We start from the raw sequence: 19028 nt of genomic DNA, 5'->3' as shown, positions 1-19028 counted from the left end.
TGAATGTGACTCGTCAGAGGCTTTAGACTATTCAGAATGATATAAAAATCAATATCGTACAACGCATCTAGGCATTACAACTGCCTTCGTTACCAGATCATAAAAGCAGTGGCGTCTTCCGCCTTACGGGACACGCCCAGTCAGTACTAAATCTTATAATTGAATAAAGTCGAATGTCTACCTTATCTTAACTACAAACAGATCAAAACCAATTCAGTCTATCATACGATTACTCTGGGGCTGTTTGTAATACACGTCGCCAGCTGGGGATGTTTTCTGAAATATTTAAGCAGGAATACCTCATTCATTCTGTGCTTAATGAAGGTTGTGTGAATTAGATATTATTAAAACAGTTTAGTTGAGGTAATAGCACATGGGTCGCCCTCAAGTTCCTGCATTTAGGGGAACATTTTCTAGCATTCACAAGTATCGACGGCACTAATTCGCTCAATTTCCTCTTCTACAAATAAAAGTTTTCACTATTCCTACAGGCAATCATTTCACTTTCAGGAAAATTGATTAGCTAGGTTGTAGAAATGGTTATCGCTCTTCCAGTGTCCGTTTATTTGCTGCATAATGTTTTTATGACAACCGAGATTAGCTTTAGAGGAACCATTTATAACTTGAACTAAAGGCGATTGGAGTGTGTGCTTATATTTTATTCAAGTACGCAACGTTCGGCTTTCTCATCTGTGTTTCTTTCAGAATACCTCCGATTATCCTCTTGGATGTGCGTACACATGCACTGGAGCCTCAGGAGAGAAAGGATTTGATTATGAAGAAGAAAACACCCCATGCCAGGTAAGAATCTTTCACATTTGGGTTGTCGATGTCAGGGACATGCTGTGAAAGCTCATGGCCCTAAGCTTTCATGATTGGTTGGTTGGGGTGCAATTAGTTGAGGTGCTGTGACAGCTCCTCCGCATCGCGGGTCCCACACTGTACCGACACTTCAAAAAACGCTTGCATTTCGTGCTCTTACGCTGGCACCAGCATGGTATCCAATCGTCTCCATTTAATATATTCCACTGCAGTGTAGCGACGTCGTAAAATCAAGGAAAGAAACAATGCAGATAGCGTATCCTCCTGATCTTTCTTTATAATACGCGATAGCTATATCTCGGATCTGCTGCACCAGAAGTAAAAGAGGAGAAAGAATTCTGAAGAAGTTGGGCATACGGAGAATTGGTGCTGCTGCGCGTAGCGTCATCTCGTAGGCTTACTGACTAATGCGAAATAAACCGTAGCTAACAGTGTTTTAGCGACCACTAAATAAAAATATCTAAACATAGAGAGTTCGAAAGAGAAAATATTTGTAGGAACTACCTCTAAGGCGTGACGAACAGAATTTACTGGAAGCCTCTTCGAACTATAAAACAAATGTCTAAAATCTACTAACAAATTTTTGAATACGTATTTATGTGTACAATAAATACTTATAACCTTGCGGCAGAAACGATGGCCCCTATAGAGGTGGGGGGGGGGGGGGGTGGGACTGCTTCCCTCTTCCTCGATGTTGGGTGGTTCCGAGGTCGGTTCTGCAAAGAAGCGACTAGGTCTTTTTTTTTTTTTTTGAGTAGTCCAGGAACACTCGCCACAGTCGTAGAGTGTCCGTGGGTCCGATGTAGTACAATGGCGGATCGACTCACTCCCCCAAGGTGCCAGGTGGGTGCCCACCCGGAGCGTGAAGTGTTCTCTACCGGATAGCATCGAATGCAGAACAAATGGACAGGACATGCTCAGTCATGTCTTAGGCCGTGCATGCCGACAACTTGGGGCATGGGTTAGTGCAGGATCATAAGGTACAGCCTTGCTGGTGACAGCTGTTGGCCAGTCTGTGTTCAGCGAAGGAGCACCCCTCTACGGATGTGCTGGATGGACGGCGTATACTCTTTATAGGTTCGTCGAGCACTTTTTAATGGTCTCCGTTAGATGGTTTCTTACAGTGGTGAGTCCTAAGCCGCGAACAAGATGGTGCCATATAAGTTTATGAAATGCAAAAAAAGAAAACTCTCTAAAGCCCTCTATAGAAAGGAAATCCAGTGTTTGTTCGTATGAAACCGAAACCTAGCGCAAGAGACCCGCATGAAGCTCAGTAGAAGCGAAATCTTCATTGATGGCTCGATGTAGGGGCTATGATGCCAAATTCCAACTGCCTGCTCTATAGTAATACATCATGCCCTTTATCGCGCCCCGTCTCTATTAAAAATAGTAGCCAAGCAGTTGGCAATGATTGGCTTTTTCACTGCACCAAGCTGCAAGGCAAGATAGTGTCAATGACGAGCTGCAATACCGCTTGCAGTTTGAGCTCAGTGGCGCTGGGACTGCAGATGTCATCACCGGACGTCGCCTCTGAACCAAGGGTTTTGTGCATTTCTTGCGCTTAGAAGTGGTTTCTTGCAGAAGAATGCATCAGATGTTATCAACCTGCAGGAATTTATGAAACGGGTTCATCAATTGATATCGCATTTTTTGTTCACGACTTCGAACTCCCCATTGAAGCTAAATACTAACCTGCGTTAATTGAAAACTGAATTAATATTTTTATTTATTTACTGGATATTTCGAAGGGTTTGTTTGCATTCTGTGTTTACCATGACGGCGATGTCTTTTCTGCGAACATTACGCGAGGGCGCATACAGCTGCTGAGTCGAAAAACCTTCGCCGTACCTCATTTGTGACGCGGGTTTTGTCGCGAGGTGTTGGAAGTGTGCTCAACGTGGCAGGAAAAGGCCGACATATAGTGCAGGCGGTGCCTCTATCTTTACGGCGCGGGTCAGGTATCCACTGGGAACTCTAGCAGATGCTGAACATTTGCTTGCCTACAAGCCAATTTGCAAATAAGTGTGTCCGTTCAGCGAAGAATGAGACCGATACTGCAACTTCTTCTCCTCGAACACCTGCCTAACTGCAAATATTTTGAGAGCCGCAGAATGAAAAGACCGTGTTGAAGACGCTCCCGCGTTAGTATTAAGGTGAATCTTTTCCGTTTCCCAAAATTTATCTTCCTAATTTGAACGCCCCATTTCAAGCTATTTTTGATAATAAATGTGGAACGTCGACGTCGGGAATATTGGTTTGATATTATTGGTGAAGGGCGTGAGACGAGGCCGATACGAGTGCACAGATATAGCTCGATAGTGTTTGGGAAAGCAATCGGTGTAGTAATGTCCCAAGAAGCTGTGACTGTTTTATCCGCTGCTGCAGGTGATACCGAAAACGGACACGTTATCGATAAACTGTCTCAACTGCCAAGGGCAATCGAGAACAACTGATCCAGACTTTGCGCTCGACCATCTTCCATTTGTTTTGAAAACGTTAGGCCTGTTATTTCACACTGCATTGGGCCTGTCAAATTTACCCTTCCCGGGCAGCCCGCTGGCTGCAAGAAAATTCACTTCTGAGAGTAAGCGGCAGTGCGGTCACATGCGCTGGTGGTCACCGGAATCCGTTAACCGTCTAAGCAAGTTTATTCAACCCCGGCAGCTAGGTAAAATTTGAGAGCCGCCTCAAGCTGTTTTTTGCATATAAATCGGTTACGTTTTTCACCGATGTATTGGTGCGGCGGAGTGTCGCTGCAACGCACGTTTGGGGCAGACATAGTTTCCTGGTATGCGAAATAACAACATGGATTTATTATGGGAGGCTGAATACGGCATAACAAATAGCCGCTATAGCTTGGGGACGACGCAAGCCTGTGGACTTTGATGGGTTATGAAGCGTACACGCGTGCTTCAAGATGTCTTCAAAACTACGTGTATACTTTACTGTTTTTCACTTGCCGCTGTATGTGAGGAATTTCGTTCGCATTGTTCAGTAAACTACATGACGTGCTTTTTGATTCTCCCGAGTGAAGGGTATGAAGCGTGATCACAGAATTTTGATTCCTTCATCTCTGTACTGACAGCGCCCTCTCCTCTCTGAGAATCGGCGTCTGTTAGAGCAGATGTTTGGCGTGTTGTGCAAAACCACAAACATGGAGCACCCACGTTTAGCCGTATTTGGTAGCGCCGTGTTCGGGGAAAAGAGTAGGGATCCTGGTGATTCAGCCGGCGCGAAGTGTTTGGACCGGCCCTTGGTGGAGGCGTATGTGCCATAAATTTCAAAATTATAAGATGCACCTATTGTATTTCCAGCGATTTGCTAAGGGTTCTTCAGCGGAAAAAATAAGGAATTGTTTAGCCCAACTATTGTTGGTCGCCCACCAAAATGCATGCCTATCCTCGATAAGCATCTCATCGTTTTTCACTTTGATGTTTTTGTACTTTAAGTAAACATTTTGACCATAACGATGATTTTGATTAATTCTTTAATAATTCATGGGTATGGCATGGCAGCTACTCCTTTGCTATAAAAGCTAGTACTCGCATGAAAGGCATGACTACGTTGTCTCGCTTGTTGGCCTGCATGCATGATATGGCCCACACTGGGAAGCTTTTCTCATTTTAGAATGATGGTTCATGCATATGGTACTTTTCATACACTTCTGAACATTTTAAAAACCATGACTGCCTTTAAACGGCACTGAAAAATTAAAAAGTACACGGTCGCATCATGCTCCGGACGCTGATGACGTGTTTTCCGCTGATTTAGAACGCTACATTTTACTCTGCTCATTTGCAATTCAGACCCCTCATATCCCGCACCATTCACCGCTAACGTTGCAGCCTTGGCTAGTCTCGAACCAGCTAGCGGACCACTTGGACTTGGTGACCCTGGCTCAGGACATTATTGAGGCTTAATACTGCGTCTGGACGAAGTTTTCCCTTGTCATCCTACAGAGCCAGTACTGGGAGCTTGCTCTGTGGCCACCCTCGCGAAAGTCGTGGAACAGTACCGTAAAATATTCACATCATGGACGTGGAAACTGTAATATATTCTTTAATCTGAATTCACTGAATGCAATATGCAGCGATCACCCAAGCTTGTAAATTGCGATACGCGATACGATGTCACACCCCCCCCCCCCTCCCAAAAGCAGAGAGCTAAAGTTTAAAAGACACCATTTGAACAGACGGAAGTAGCAAGTCGAATGATGGACTACCATTCTGTCGAGATCGAGAAAAATACCACATGGAGCTCCGTCGTCCATCTTGTCCATGGGAAATCGCCGCGCGCGTTCCCTACATTCATATCACCTCTCTGTCTAATCTGGTAGCTGCCAAAGCATAGCCAAGCGCAGCCAGCATAAAATCAACTTGTAGCCTGGCTCCCTGCGCGCAGCCATGAAACGGCCCAGCCAAAGAAAAAGAAAGGGATTCTGTCTGCAACTGGAATTGCCCAGAACAAGCAGAGAAAAGAACTAGCGGCTGACTTTGCGCTCGAGCGACCAGCAGGCAGCCAGGAGTAGATAGACATGCATTATCGAAACCATGTTCGGAAGGGAACAAAATGTAGCGCACCAAGACAAGGACAGAGAAAGAATACACACACAGCGCTAACTTCCAACTAATGTTTATTCAAGGAAGACAGCATGGTTTTATACCACCGCGTATCACATGCGCCAAAGAACATGCGCTAGCAAGTCATGTCACTCAGATACGCAATCTCCTTTGGCAACAACGCGACAGAAGGGTTACTAATACAATCTTCTTTCAAAAGAGTAATCCATTCAGCTTCAACTATTTCACGCGTTAACCGGTTTTTGTGCACTTTTAAAACCATACTTTTTTTCAGGAGAGGAATACAATTGCAAACACGGCAATGAGCCGACAAACCTTTACCACACCTATTACCGACATCCCGGCCATGCTCACGAAGCCTATCATTGAGGCATCTGCCCGTTTGACCAATATATTGCTTGCCACAGGATAGGGTATTCGATAGACTACATTTTGGATGCAATTAACAAATTTTTCTTTATGTTTCTTTGTGCAGTTGTGCGGCTAGAGGCGAGCTAGCCGAAACGACTCAGCCTCCGGATGAAGTGAGGTGGCTCTTCGGTGGGTTCATCCCATCGCAAGGTCATGGCATTAGAGTTTGCAAGATCCTGAAGGCTGAGTCGTTTCTCGCCTTTCATTTGCCTTTCATTGCTCGCCTTTCATTTGTTAATTCTCTGAAGAAATCTTGCCCGCACCTCATGCATGACAGTTTTTCACAACAGTGTAAGCGTCTAGAATGTGCCGGGCACCCTTCCCATCTTCTTGTGTCCGTGGCCGAAGGCGTTTTGAAGAAAGTATGCCAGAAAAAAGCGGATGTCAGTCAACAGGCCCCGTGTAAGAAAGAAAAAATTGCCGTCATCCCTTACATTCATAGGCTGTCCCATAATCTGAAAAAAGTTGCGCAGCGATCGGGAGTTAGAGTGGCTTTTTCGGCTCCGAATAAGTTGAGTCAGCTATGCACAAAAACTTCGTCAGAAGCCAAGAAGGTGATAGACTGCACAAAGAAACATAAAGAAAAATTTGTTAATTGCATCTAAAATGTAGTCTATCAAATACCCTATCCTGTGGCAAGCAATATATTGGTCAAACGGGCAGATGCCTCAATGATAGGCTTCGTGAGCATGGCCTGGATGTCGGTAATAGGTGTGGTAAAGGTTTGTCGGCTCATTGCCGTGTTTGCAATTGTATTCCTCTCCTGAAAAAAAAGTATGGTTTTAAAAGTGCACAAAAACCGGTTAATGAGTGAAATAGTTGAAGCTGAATGGATTACTCTTTTGAAAGATGATTGTATTAGTAACCCTTCTGTCGCGTTTTTGCCAAAGGAGATTGCGTATCTGAGTGACATGACTTGCTAGCGCATGTTCTTTGGCGCATGTGATACGCGGTGGTATAACACCATGCTTTCTTCCTTGAATAAACATTAGTTGGAAGTTGGCGCTGTGTGTGTATTCTTTCTCTGTCCTTGTCTTGGTGCGCTACATTTTGTTCCCTTCGATCATGTACCAACAAGCCCAAGTATCTACCCGCATGTTCGGAAGACCATGGCCGCTCTCTTAAGCTTGCAAGCGGTAGCAACACCTAGTCACATACTTAAAACAAATTTGTGAACACCACACTTATGATGCATAACACTGAAGCGTTTTTCTATTAAATAAACGCATTGCGCTTTCTTGTGCTGCAATCTGGAGTAAACATGTTTCATTTGTTTTTAAACATAAGCCACATAAGAGGTAGAAAACGTGAAACTTTAAACCTTTTATCAACTTTCACAATTTCACTGTAATTATTACAGATTATTCTAAGTTGTCCAAACGGCAAATAAGCCTAAAATTAATTTCATAGGCCAACGAACGAGAGGTGTGCCCACTGAAAAATTCAAAATTGGAGATAACTTTCATTGAAGTGGTTCTCGCAAAATTATGACAGATAGTAGCATTCTGTGGCATTTAGCACTGGAAGTTAATCTAAGCGTAAATGAGACGTTGCGCCGTGATGACGATAGGTGGAGAGATGGCTGAGACAGAGAAGTACTTTTGCGGAACAGCAGTCTACAAGCTAACCCGTCACCGCTCCGGTACTGACCTCTTCCAATGCCTAGACTCCCGCGTAACATTTAGTGGATATCGCGTGTTTTATATTATTTATAGAGCTCCGCAGTTACCGGATTCCGACCTCGATGAGCTGACTCCCGTACCAACACATCTGGCCCTGCGTCCTCGGCCTCTTCTGTTCCATGCTGCGTTGTGCTTCGCCAATGGGACTCGCCTGTCTTCAGCGGTGCAGACAATCAGGATGTGGAAAACTGGCTTTCGTCATACGAACGCGTACGAACCCACAATAAGTGGTTGGACATCTTGAAACTCAGAAACTTAATCTTCTATCTTGCGAAAGTAGCAGGTATGGTAAGTCAATCACAAGGCTGACATCCCAACTTGTGCCTCCTTCAAAGCTCGCTTCGCGGATGTCTTCGGTCGCCCTGAGCTCCGCAAGGTTCGCGCCGAGCACTGTTTGCGTGAGAGGGCGCAGCAGTCAAGAGAAACGTTCACAAGCATAATCGAAGACATTTTAGATCTGTGTTCTTGTGCAAACACCTCGTTGGCTGAAGCCGACAAGATTCACCACACCTGGAAGGGTATCCACGAAAGTACGTTCCAAAAGCTTTTGGCCCAAAATTTCCTATCCATTGTTGATGTAGTAACCATGTGCTGAAATTACGATGACATTCGTCAACAACGAATTGTACCTCGGCAACCCAAAGTACGGAAACGGTACTCTACTATCGATCATATTCATACCATCAATCAGGGGATAGAAAAATGCTCGGAATATAACCAGCCCTTATACATAGCATTCATTGATTACGAAAAAGCATTTGACTCAGTTGAAACCTCGGCAGTGATGCAGGCATTGCGAAATCAGGGGGTTGACGAGCCTTACGTGAAAGTGCTGGAAGATATATATATAGTGGCTGCACAACAACCATAGTTCTGCATAAAAAACTAACAAAATTCCCATAAAGAAAGGTGTTAGACAAGGAGACACAATCTCCCCAGTACTATTCACAGCTTGTTTAGAGGAAGTATTCAGAGACTTGGAATGGGAGCAGTTAGGAATAAGGGTAGATGGAAAATACCTCAGTAATCTGCGATTTGCTGATGACATTGCCTTGCTAAGCAACTCGGGGGATGAACTGCAAATAATGATTGATGACCTAGACAGGAAAAGTAGAAAGGTAGGCTTAAAAATCAATATGCAGAAGACTAAGGTAATGTTCAACAGCCTCGGGAGGGAACATCAGTTTACATTAGGTAGCGAAATACTGGAAGTAGTAGGCGAATATGTCTACTTAGGACAGGTAGTAACCGCAGATCCGGACCACGAAAAGGAAATAACAAGAAGAATACGATTGGGATGGAGCGCATTTGGCAAGCACTCGCAGATTATGACTAGCAGCTTACCGGTATCGCTCAAGAGGAAAGTATACAACAGTTGCATCTTGCCTGTACTCACCTATGGGGCTGAAACGTGGAGGCTAACCAAGAGAGTTCTACTTAAGTTGAGGACAACCCAGAGGGCTATGGAACGAAAAATGGTAGGGGTAACATTAAGAGATAGAAAGCGTGCAGAGTGGGCCAGAGAAATAACTCAAGTTACCGACATTCTAGTAGAAATTAAGAAGAAGAAATGGACATGGGCAGGACATGTAGTGTGAAGAGAGGATAACCGGTGGTCGCTGAAGGTAACAAACTGGATTCCAAGGGAAGCAAAGCGTAGCAGGGGGCGGCAGAAAGTTAGGTGGGCGGATGAGATTAAGAAGTTCGCAGGGGTCAAGTGGATGCAGCTACCACAGAACCGGGTTAAGTGGAGAAATATGGGAGAGGCCTCCGCCCTGCAGTGGGTATAATCAGGCTGATGATGATGAACCCAAAGTAACAAACGCGACTTCTGTTGCCGCCATCAGTTACGCCCTTAATTAAGCAATCAGAATTTGTTTGGGTTGAGGTTGCTCGGTAATTGTCGCCACTTCCAAACATTCCGCAATTCGCCCGAAACCTGGCTCCTAAGATAGTCATGGTATTCAGGAAAAAGTTACCGAAGCGCTTCCGGCCGCTCGACAACAGGCCCTTTATACCACTCCACTCACTCGATTTCCCGACACCAGGACCCACTCCACTATAACTTGTCAATTTAACGCATGATCACTCTCTCCTACGCCTTTTCTATCATAGGATTCGCCCCAGCGGGCATTTTTCACTCAACGCCGTGCGTCGCCTATTTAAAACCATTCGCGAACCGCCGACAACAGGCCGGTTTGCTCGCATGTGGCCTCCCTGGCCATGTTGCACGCCTGTGCCGGTGTCTCCTAGACCCGTACATCTCATATCATTGTCTGGCCACCTATACTCAGCCGCAGTCTCCTCTCAATGCGCCACTTCAGCCTCGTCGCATTTTGACAACCACTTTTCTCCTGCGCACCACTCAACCTCTCCGAGTTATCGCTCGCCGTTACCGATGCTTCGCCGTCCTACCTCACCCTTCCCGCCAAATCACTAGACGCAATTCTGCAGGGAAGAACTCCGCTTTTGTCGACCATTCAAAGTCCTGCTTCGTGACCGTCCAATTTAATCGAGCTTACCATTGAAAAAGTTTGTACCCTTGAGCTTGTAGATACTGGTGCTGCTGTGTCCGTTATTGATACTAGATTGTGCCGGTTGTTAATAAAGGTTGTCCTGCCGCTTTCTTGGGTTTCACTGCTCACCGCCACTGTACAGCACATCAACCCGTTCGGTACATGCACGGCCTGACTCACGTTTCAGGATGTTCCATATTTTAATAACTTTATTGTTCCGCATCACTGCGCTCGCAACTATATTTTAGGGTGGGACCTGCTGTGTCGCCATCGCTCCATATTTTATTGCGCTCGCGCCAACATCATGCTTTGTTCCCTGTGCAGAGCACCGACCACCGCTAACGTTCCCGAGGAAGCAAATTGTCATGTTGCGGATGCTAATAATAATCCTCATTCATCTGCTGCGATTGTGCCTATAAATAGCGTCTCTTGTCATGCGTGTACAGTGCTTGAACTCCATCTTCACCTTTATTATTGTGAAGATGTCTACCCTTCCCTGTGCCACTCATAGTGTACGAAGTGGCCGCACCGAACCAGCCATTAATAACGATTCTGACTACCAAATCACTTTACAACGTGTTGAGTGCGTTGGGCATGCCGAACCTCTTCGTTTCGAACACTTTGTTTCCACCCCACCGCCTCTGTCGGCCTGGGCCGATAGACTCTCCGATATCATCAGTCCCTTAAGCCATCATCATCAATTACGGCTGTCTTCGAGAAAGCCTTCGAATATGCCCTCTCTCTTGACCAATGTTATACGCTCCTCGATTTGCTCAACTGATTCCGTGCTTCGTTTGACATCCAGTGACCCCCTTTGAGTCGGACACTAACTATAGTCATCACATCTACATTGGCACGCACACCCCATAATGCCAACGTGATCGTGTCTCCCCTTTGGGGTGCCGCATGATTGATGAACAAGTCAACATGATGCTCAGTAGAGGTGTCAGTCAGTTTCCGAGTAGCTTAGCCTCTGGGTGTCCCCAGTCGTTTTAGCCAAAACGAAAGACGGGTATATTCGATTCTGTGTGGACTACCGCCGCCTGAATGTGATCACACGAAAGGACATCTCTCTCCAACCAAGCATAGACATTGCGCTGTTCTCTACATAGAGCCAAATTTTTCTCCTCAGTCGATTTACCATCTGGCTACGGGCTATTCCCAATGGCTGCGTACGATCGGCCCAGTACAGTTTTTGTCAGTTCCGACGGGCTCTATGAGTCAGGAGTCATACCGTTTGGCCTCTATAAAGCGCCCGTCACATTTTAACGCATGATGTACAATATTATCCGCGGTTTGAAGAGGTGCACATGTCTTTGCTACTTGGATATAGTCGTGTTTCCGTCCGAACTCGCTACCTATCTGGTTCGAGCTGAAACTGCCTTTAAATGTCTTCGCAACGCCAGTCTGCACCTCAATCTGAAAAGTGCCATCTCGCCTTTCACCATGTTACCATTTTAGCGTGCTAAGTGTAGAAAGGATGTCATCCTTCCTGATCTATCTTAACTCTGACTTGGGGCTGCGTTCACAAAGCCAACCTCTATCATGCAACTACTGATTTTGGAGGCTTGTGTTTGTACTTTAGGCATTTCGTTCTCACCTTTGCCATCGTTGGTTGGTTGGTTGAGCAACTTTTATTTCCATCGGAAATGGGCGTCCTCTTCCCCACCCCCGGCACGCGTACCGGTGAGGCACCTCTGATGCGAATTCTTGGCGGCCACCACTATATTTCCGCCTGGTCGCCTGCTTGCGATACGGCGTTTAGAAAATTACGCACACTACCTAAATCATCTCCGTTTTGCGCCATTTTGACCCAGCTGCGCCTACCGAAGTGCACACCGATGCCAGTGACTCTGCCTTCGGTGCTGTTCTTGCCCAATGAAAACCACGCGTTGATAAATATGGTATGGCAAACGCAAGCTGAACCTTGGCCAAGGACAAGACAAGTTACTCAGTGAGAGAAAAAGAATGCTTAGTCATTGTTTGGGTGCTTTGGAAGTTTCGGCCATATTGTACGGGCGCCCATTCGATTTTGTTTCGGACATCTACGCTTTTGTTTTGGTTGTCTTCACTGAAAGACCTCACCGGCCGTCTTGGCCACTTTTCGCTTCGACCCTATGAGTATCATATCCGAGTAATCCATCGCTCAGGGTGCAAGCACTCAAACACAGACGCTTTATCTCGTTTGCCGGTGCCGCCTGACGTTTAGTTGCCCCTGCCTCCAGCTCCGCCTTGCCTTCCTTGTCCGTTGACCACTTTCCTTCGGAACAGCGCGAGGACCCGTGGTTAGCATTACTCATGGATCTTCTCACGAACTCGTCACTCTCGTCGGCCCTTCGCCTCGTTCGTCGTCAAACACAGAATTCGCCTTTCGTGACCGTCTCCTCTATCAATACAACTATATGCCAGATGGCCATAAGTGGCTATTCCTCCTACCTCGCCACTTCGTAGTGATACCTGTGCATCTCAACATAACCATTGCCAGTGTGACCGCGTGGGTGTATTCAAGACTTATGAACCGCTGCGAGAACGAGTTTACTGGCGCGGTATGTATACCTTGGTCAGTAGGCATGTGCGCGCGCTCGCCGATTGCAAGCGTCCCAAGGCTCCTACCCAGTGTACTACATTCCCTCTCCCATGCCCAAATCGACCATCTGATCGTGTTCGCTTCGATTTGCATAGACCTCTGCCGTAGACGCCCCCCGGGAATTTTCGAATCGTCGTGGCTGTCGATCACTTTATTCGCTACGCTGAAACAGCAATACCTCAAGCCGCCACCATTTCCAATATCGCCTCCTTTTCTGTTCACCACTTCATTCTGCGTCACGGAGCCTCAATGAACTTTAGAGTGATCCAGGCAAATTTTTCTTATTTGAGACTGTTGAAATGCTCCAGCACGAATGTTAAACCATCCACCGAACAGCCAGTCTTTACCACCATCTCACCAACGGCCTCAAAGAGCGCTTCAATTGAACACTGGATGAAATGTTGTCCAAGTACATCGCCTCTAACAACTCCAATTTGGACAAGATGCTCCCTTTTGTAAAATATGCCTACAACGCCGCTGTGCAAGCAACTACCCGTTTCTCACCGTTTTTTCTGCTGTCTGGCCATGAACCTTCGTCTGTACTCGACATCATCCTCCCCTACCGTCCTAATATCTCCGAGTAGACATTGCTTTCAGCAGTTGCATAATGAAAACTGCTGCCAGCTGGCTCGTTCGCTTACTTTGGAAGAGCGCGCCCAGAAGCCAGCGCAGAGCAACAGCAGTCATTCTGCCCAAAATTTCTTTCCCGGTGTTCATGTATAGATCTGTCTCCATTCGGCACCACCGAGTCTGTCCAGCAAGCTTATCGCTAAGCAGCCCGCACTCAATCTTGTGCTACAACAGTCTTCTCCTGTCAATTACCTAACTGAACGCTAGCCGCTTCCACGCACCTTCATCGTCATGGGCGTGAGATCATTCACGTCGACCGTTCGAAGTCCTATTACAATCCCGCTATCCTTTCGTCTCCTTGAGTCACCAGGATGTTTCCTCTTTTCTGCGGGGGCGATTTGTAAAGAATATGATTCAGTGATGAGGTTATGCTTAGAAATGGCGCAGAGAAAGAAAAAGTTATTTTCCCAGCCTTGCGTTTTTGTTTTCGGCTCTGTAATGACTCATTTTGTAGAGGGGCATTTCTGCCCTAAAAGCCACTTTTGCTGCCCGACATTTGAGTCATAGTTTACTTTTTCTTCGAACTAGCTTTTCCTAAATTACATCTGGAGAGTTTCCCATTTTCTTTTCTTTTCAATTGGTTTTTGCCTGCGATAAGGTCTGATTCGGTGCGGGCTTTCTCTCCCACTTATTTAGTTTTTATGTGTGTGATATTGAGAGTTGATAATAAAAGGGCGAGCAGTCTACAACCTAAGTCACCACCACTCTGGTCACGATCGCTACTAGTGGCTGAGCTACCACCTAAAGAAAATTAATTTTTGCACTCGTAGTTTGATTAGTAATTTGTCGCTGGGCACCCCGTACTTGTCGTTTAATGCGAGAAAAAATTAGCTCTGGTTTAGCTTCCAGTAAAATATTGTGAAGAGATAGCTAAAGCATGGTTACACATGGCAAAGCTCTTTATTCGGCGGCGCCGGCTGCTATCTGTGCTGCTCATAGCTCGCGCCTTGCGGCATCATCGCGAAAAGGGTCCTCACGTTGTTCCGGCGGAGGCGCACCTCTGTACACACTCGAAAATTATGTCAGCGATCATATATCTCGCCACACAGCTGCTCACGCATTATGGTACTTGCCACGTCAGGCCTAAATCACCCAAATCATCCATAGAACCAAAACACCCAATACTTCATTACTTGAATACAATCCTCTTTTTTTATCACTTTTCGCCGTGTTATTGTTTCTCCTATGTTGTTTTATGCTGCACTGTACCCTGTACTAATGTATATTTCCCACTCCCCTCTTTAATGCCTTCGGGCCCTGAGGGTATATGAATAAATAAATAAATAAATAAACCGCTGGGTCCGAGAAATTTGTTAAGAGCCCCGATAAAAACGAAGAAATAAAAAAGCATCGGCGACAGCGTGGCTATACCCAGCACGATAACTGGAGATGCAGGTCCAGAATTCTTCAACGACGGTCCTGCTTTCGCAGCCGCAAGGACGGCTATACAAATAATCTTGTAGCTTGGAGCATTTGGAATGTTGTGACGCGTTTGAATGTCATATCTAAATGCTGACACTAGACATGAAAAAGGCTTTTCACCAGATTGCAAAAAAAAAATATGGCTCTTCATTTGCGGATGGTGTCTATAGGCTCAGGCATAATAAAGTGAATTCAAATGGCTTACGCAAAATGGTTTACTAGCGTAATTGTAAAATAGCAGTTAACAGAAGTTTTTTAGATAAGATCGTCTGATAGGTAAAGATGTCCGCTATCGCCTTTGTTGTTTTTTATTATCCACCTGCATGGAGCTATTTTGTTTACAGCTGGTTCAGAATAAAAGGATCCGAGGATTTAGACGTAAAGAAAGTGAGGTAAAGCTATATATTATATGCTGATGACTGGGTGCCAGATTGTTTGGCACTAAAAATGAACACTTGAGGCCCCAAAATAACGAAGGTAAATTTCATTTTAGGCACGAAACGGAGAAAAGTTTACACTATAAACTTTATCGAAGTGCACATTATTTAAGATCTGAAAATCGCCGTGTGTATCTGCCACAAATCATTAAATGTCGGATGATTTGAATATGCCCAAGTGCGTGAAAATTAGAAGCTGCTTTTAGGCTCTGCCGCAACATGCCATAAAAATCACATGCTTCAGGCGAGAAAAGGGGCTGGTTTCTTTCTTCCGCGAGAAATCTTTGGACATAGCGCTACCAAGCCTTTTAATACACATTCTCTTCATACTACACAAGTAGAGACAGACAACGAACACCTTAACAGGAGGTCATATAATTAAATATAATAAAATATCGTCAATTTACTATATTTGATAAGTGAGCTGAAAGTATTCACTCGTACACAAATTTAACTTATTTATTGGCGACATAAAGATGCTTGAGCATCAAAAAATTCTCATATTTTATGTAAACAGTGTTTTGTGTTTAGTGATAAGTAGTCTTGTTCCTAAAGCCACGCAACCTCCTAATAGTGCCTGCCACTAAGAGGGCCGGGTCATCTAAAAGTAGGTGAAAGCTACGGCCTTTAACTGCTTCCAGCTAGGTTCCCCGGGGGCATTTCAAAGTGCACAGTTGGCAGAACCATTAAATTCGTTAGCATGCATCCTTGAATTGTTTTCTGATTTCTTCATAAATACGGTGAATCCCGTGAGAGGGAGAGGTGTCATGGATTATCTGCGAGTAGTTCGCCTTGAGGAGAAGTCTAGCCTTGTCGATGTATGTTGCTGCGTCCACGTAAAATAATGAAAAAAAATATTTGTCATTCATGCATTTGGTACAGTACTTTGATGCATTTGTTAAACAACTAGGGTGTAATTTCCCCATCGGTCCTCTCCAAGTGCTTAGCGCATGCAATAGAAGATTTTTTTCTTCAAGCTTCGCCTCCTAATTATTGTGGTCAGCAAACCGTCCCTTGATATCTCTTATTTTATCTATGTAGGGCCAAATGAAGGAGCCGTCAGCTGATCTTGTATCTAATGAAGGGGTTCGTCATACATAGGCCAGAGACAGTTCACAGCATACAGAGAGGCAGTTTATGGGCTAAGATGATATACAGCAACACTCCTGTAAGAAATGTCTTGATATCGGATTTCATTTTTTTTTCTCATGCATTGTGAGTCGCCGCTAATGCCTTGTATACGTCAGCGTACATAGGATTGTTTGTATTATTTAGCGGCTTCTGTCAAGAACAATCTTCTTGAGCTAGAAGGCTTCTGGCATTAAACATTACTGTAGGGTACTGTATAGTTTTTGTACTGCTCTGGGTAGTAACTATTTTCGCAAGAAATTTGCGAAAATGACATAGACATATGTGACAGAGAATAAAGTAATTAATGTAATTACACGCTACCATGTTCTGTAGAGGGAAAAACTAAGCGTTTAGGGTTTAACGAGAAACGAGAGCCATATACACACTTCAAGAAACATGGGCAATATGCTTGAATTAGCGGCACTCGATGAAATAAGCGATGACAAAGGGCTGCAGTAGAATGGTTCATAATTTTCGGGTAACTGCAAATATATCAATAAAACACGTGCTACGTGTTCGCCTTCTTTCTGCATGGTTGGCACAAGACTGCACCGCCATTCACTGTCAAAAATCCTTCTAGCAGAAACCAAAGTGAAATTGTTCGGACGAATCAAAACTCACTTTGTAAACATCCCGAAATATATACAAATAACGTACTTCGGCGCTTAAAAATCATAAGGCGAATTGTACGCTTCATGTAAACAAACAATTTATTGGACTTCATGTTTCGACCAGCAGACGGCCTTAATCAGGAGTGCGAATGCAAACAATGCACGTAGGTTCTATAGGGGAAAGCGGAAAAAGAAACAGGCGGCGGAGAGGTGTAAAACAGTATTTTAGTGGTGGGTGGGGTGAAAAGCAGGTGCAGGCGGGGAGTGAAAAAAAAGTGCAGGTGGGGAGTGCGAGGAAAAAAAAGGACGGCACACAGAAGGAAACACTAATAGGCATGACCACAGACGACGAAAGCAGGAATTGTGGGGTCTTCATTGTGTGTATGTAGGGGAGGCTGACATTCCTTTGGTCTACTGGCAGTAAGCTTGACTGGGCTGTTTGGGTGAGTTTGCGGGAGGAATTTAGGGGGCAACTAAACTTTGATGTGGAGAAAGAATAACAGGGTTCTCATTCATACCGGCCTGTAGGGCATTCAATTTATATATAAAGTACGATTCTCGTTGTTTCCGTTCGCGGTTGCTATGGAAGCCGCTCTGGAGCAGATTAACTTTAGGTTTGTCGCATTCGTGACCTTCTGGCGAAGGTGTTTGGACAAGGAAGCTGGGGGAGAGATTTAGCGTGTGCGCGATGGCTAATAAATCGAATTCAGCAGGGGTTTTCGGTTTGCCCTATGAATTGCATTTGGCACTCGCCACACTCGAGCATGCATACCACGTTTTTGGAGTAACAATTTAAATTTCCGCGAATGTAGTGTTTAAAATCAGAGTGTGTGCTCTTTGCCGTGGTAGTTGTTTGCATGTGTTTGCAAACTTGGCATCTATTCTTTCCGCACGGCATGCAACTCACAGGATCTCCTTTATCGACAGTAGTGTGGACTACATAATTTTCTAAATGTTCTGGTCGTCTGTATGTAACCCGCGGAAGCACAGGAAACATTTTGGAGAGGGGATCACTTTGTTCGTCGACGTTAAAGTGTTTTTTTTTATATATATTTTGTTGATGTTAGGAAGTGTGTTTGCGAGCGTTAACATCAGATTTGAGCGGTGTTCATTAGGTGCAGCCGGCCGGCCTTTCCCAAATGTTCCATTTCGATCAAATAATCTTGCTCTTCAGATGGCATCATCAATAAGAGGGGGCGGATAGTGCTAGTGCTTCAGAACATCCATCCCGCATACGGTTGGAAGTTTCCTCAAAATCTTCTGAGCATGAGCTTATTCGTTTGAAACTTATTACCGGAAAGTAAGGAATTGATATCGTGCAGTGGCGCGAGTGGAAGCTTTTAAAATGAAGGCATTGTTGTCTGTCCGTAGGTTTTCTGTAGACATTGGTGATTAGTGCCCCCTCTTGAAATTGAATTAATACGTCCAGGAAGGTAACGTGAGTGGAAGAGTAGGCATGTGTGGACGAGATGTTGGGATGTATGTTGTTAAATGAGGTAATTAAATGGATTAGTTTGTCCTCGTTTTCTGTCCGTGATTACTGTCCCCAAAGGTACCCTTTTAGTGTCCCTTGACGTGGTGTTCCTTTACACGAACGTTCCGCACGTGGACGGAATCCAAGCTCTGATCACATCATATGAAAAACACAAAGCCCCAAACTGCACTGGTCCAACCGCCATCGCCTCATTCGTTAATCTTGTTCTAAAACTCAATTCCTTCGAATTCAACAACTCTTATTGCCTACAGACCAGTGGTACAGCCATGGGAACGAAAATGGCTCTAAACTATGCCAACATATTCATGAGCATGGAATCTGACTTCCTAAGCTCGTACCCAAAGAAACCAGCTTTATATAAACGCTTTTTAGACGTTATGTTTATCATTTCATTCATTTCATTTCATTTATTAATACTGTCAGCCACCATAAGGGGCTGTAATAGGAGTGGAAAATACAAAACGAAAAATTAGCAATATAGAACACGATGAAAATCAATAGTCAATAAAAAATTGTCTCTGAATGCACACACAAACAAAACAAAAATGAATTACACAGAAATTATATATATGAACATATATATATATAGAATATGAATTATATAGAATATGAACAGAAAACGAGCCCGAACTCATCCAATTCATTACCTCATTTAACAACATTGATTCCAACATCTCATTCACACATACTACTCGTCCATTCAA

General features: G+C 44.7%; 1 pseudogene; it reads left to right on the top strand.

Moving 5' to 3' along the window:
* The window catches only part of LOC146193243 (uncharacterized), a 76466-nt pseudogene that overhangs the window by 25887 nt on the left and 31551 nt on the right, over window positions 1-19028 (top strand).

Source organism: Amblyomma maculatum, chromosome 4, assembly GCF_055883805.1.
Source record: "Amblyomma maculatum isolate TAMU_Amacu chromosome 4, ASM5588380v1, whole genome shotgun sequence".
Taxonomy (NCBI): domain Eukaryota; kingdom Metazoa; phylum Arthropoda; class Arachnida; order Ixodida; family Ixodidae; genus Amblyomma; species Amblyomma maculatum.
The sequence above is the reverse complement of the archived record's forward strand: the minus strand, read 5'-3'. Positions and strand labels throughout refer to the sequence as shown.